Below are 2,500 nucleotides of genomic sequence, written 5' to 3'. Positions count from 1 at the left end.
AAAAATAATAAGAATAATGATGATAATAATAATAAATACCAAAAAAGTAAAAAAGGAAAAAAAAAAGATTTTTTTTTTAATTTAAAAAAATTCAATAAAATTTACCAATACAAAAAAAAAAAAAAAAACCCAAAACAGCAACTCTTCCCTTGCATAATTTAAATTTTTGAACAATTCGCGTCACAATGAAGAACCCAAATGGTGGCTGACAATAAGTCAGGGATATCTACCTCTATAACTATGGCTTAATCTTTAGTGGGATTTCTAGCTTTCCAGTGATGTAGCACACCAGTGTTTTCCCCGATAGAGAAAAAGAATATCATGTAAAAAGGAAAAAGAGGTTGCAAAAGTCGCATTCTCTTCTTACGGTGCGAACTTGTCAATGCAGCCCCTGGTAGACAGGGCTTTGGTTTCTTGCCCCTGGTAGACTGTATTAATGTTTCTTGCCCCTGGTAGACTGTATTAATGTTTCTTGCCCCTGGTAGACTGTATTAATGTTTCTTGCCCCTGGTAGAATAAATTTTGGTTTCTTGCCCCTGGTAGACTGTATTAATGTTTCTTGCCCCTGGTAGAATAAATTTTGGTTTCTTGCCCCTGGTAGACTGTATTAATGTTTCTTGCCCCTGGTAGAATAAATTTTGGTTTCTTGCCCCTGGTAGACTGTATGAATGTTTCTTGCCCCTGGTAGAATAAATTTTGGTTTCTTGCCCCTGGTAGACTGTATGAATGTTTCTTGCCCCTGGTAGACCGAATTTGCGCTTTGCCCCTGGTAGACTGTATTAATGTTTCTTGCCCCTGGTAGACCGAATTTGCGCTTTGCCCCTGGTAGACTGTATTAATGTTTCTTGCCCCTGGTAGACCGAATTTGCGCTTTGCCCCTGGTAGATGCTATTGTGGTTCCTTGCCCCTGGTAGGCAGACCGGCCACAGCCCAAAGCGGCTTCCACCTCGGCCTTCTGCTAGAGCCCAAGCGGCTTCCACGCCGGCCTTCTGCCATCGCCCAAGCTGCTCTCACGCCCCTGGTAGGCTGACCGGCCACAGCCCAAAGTGGCTTCCACCTCGGCCTTCTGCTAGAGCCCAAGCGGCTTCCACGCCGGCCTTCTGCCATCGCCCAAGCTGCTCTCACGCCCCTGGTAGGCTGACCGGCCTTCCGCCATCGCCCAAGCTGCTCTCACGCCCCTGGTAGGCAGACCGGCCACAGCCCAAAGTGGCTTCCACCTCGGCCTTCTGCTAGAGCCCAAGCGGCTTCCACCTCGGCCTTCTGCCATCGCCCAAGCTGCTCTCACGCCCCTGGTAGGCTGACCGGCCTTCCGCCATCGCCCAAGCTGCTCTCACGCCCCTGGTAGGCAGACCGGCCATAGCCCAAAGTGGTTTCCACCTCGGCCTTCTGCCATCGCCCAAGCTGCTCTCACGCCCCTGGTAGGCAGACCGGCCACAGCCCAAAGTGGCTTCCACCTCGGCCTTCTGCTAGAGCCCAAGCGGCTTCCACGCCGGCCTTCTGCCATCGCCCAAGCTGCTCTCACGCCCCTGGTAGGCAGACCGGCCATAGCCCAAAGTGGTTTCCACCTCGGCCTTCTGCCATCGCCCAAGCTGCTCTCACGCCCCTGGTAGGCTGACCGGCCACAGCCCAAAGTGGCTTCCACCTCGGCCTTCTGCTAGAGCCCAAGCGGCTTCCACCTCGGCCTTCCGCCATCGCCCAAGCTGCTCTCACGCCCCTGGTAGGCTGACCGGCCACAGCCCAAAGTGGCTTCCACCTCGGCCTTCTGCTAGAGCCCAAGCGGCTTCCACGCCGGCCTTCTGCTAGAGCCCAAGCGGCTTCCACGCCGGCCTTCTGCCATCGCCCAAGCTGCTCTCACGCCCCTGGTAGGCTGACCGGCCTTCCGCCATCGCCCAAGCTGCTCTCACGCCCCTGGTAGGCTGACCGGCCTTCCGCCATCGCCCAAGCTGCTCTCACGCCCCTGGTAGGCTGACCGGCCTTCCGCCATCGCCCAAGCTGCTCTCACGCCCCTGGTAGGCAGACCGGCCACAGCCCAAGCGGCTTCCACCTCGGCCTTCTGCCATCGCCCAAGCTGCTCTCACGCCCCTGGTAGGCTGACCGGCCTTCCGCCATCGCCCAAGCTGCTCTCACGCCCCTGGTAGGCAGACCGGCCATAGCCCAAAGTGGTTTCCACCTCGGCCTTCTGCCATCGCCCAAGCTGCTCTCACGCCCCTGGTAGGCAGACCGGCCACAGCCCAAAGTGGCTTCCACCTCGGCCTTCTGCTAGAGCCCAAGCGGCTTCCACGCCGGCCTTCTGCCATCGCCCAAGCTGCTCTCACGCCCCTGGTAGGCTGACCGGCCTTCTGCCATCGCCCAAGCTGCTCTCACGCCCCTGGTAGGCAGACCGGCCACAGCCCAAAGTGGCTTCCACCTCGGCCTTCTGCTAGAGCCCAAGCGGCTTCCACGCCGGCCTTCTGCCATCGCCCAAGCTGCTCTCACGCCCCTGGTAGGCTGACCGGCCTTC

This window comes from Corythoichthys intestinalis, chromosome 16 (assembly GCF_030265065.1).
Source record: "Corythoichthys intestinalis isolate RoL2023-P3 chromosome 16, ASM3026506v1, whole genome shotgun sequence".
NCBI lineage: Eukaryota > Metazoa > Chordata > Actinopteri > Syngnathiformes > Syngnathidae > Corythoichthys > Corythoichthys intestinalis.
This window is presented reverse-complemented; position numbering follows the sequence as displayed.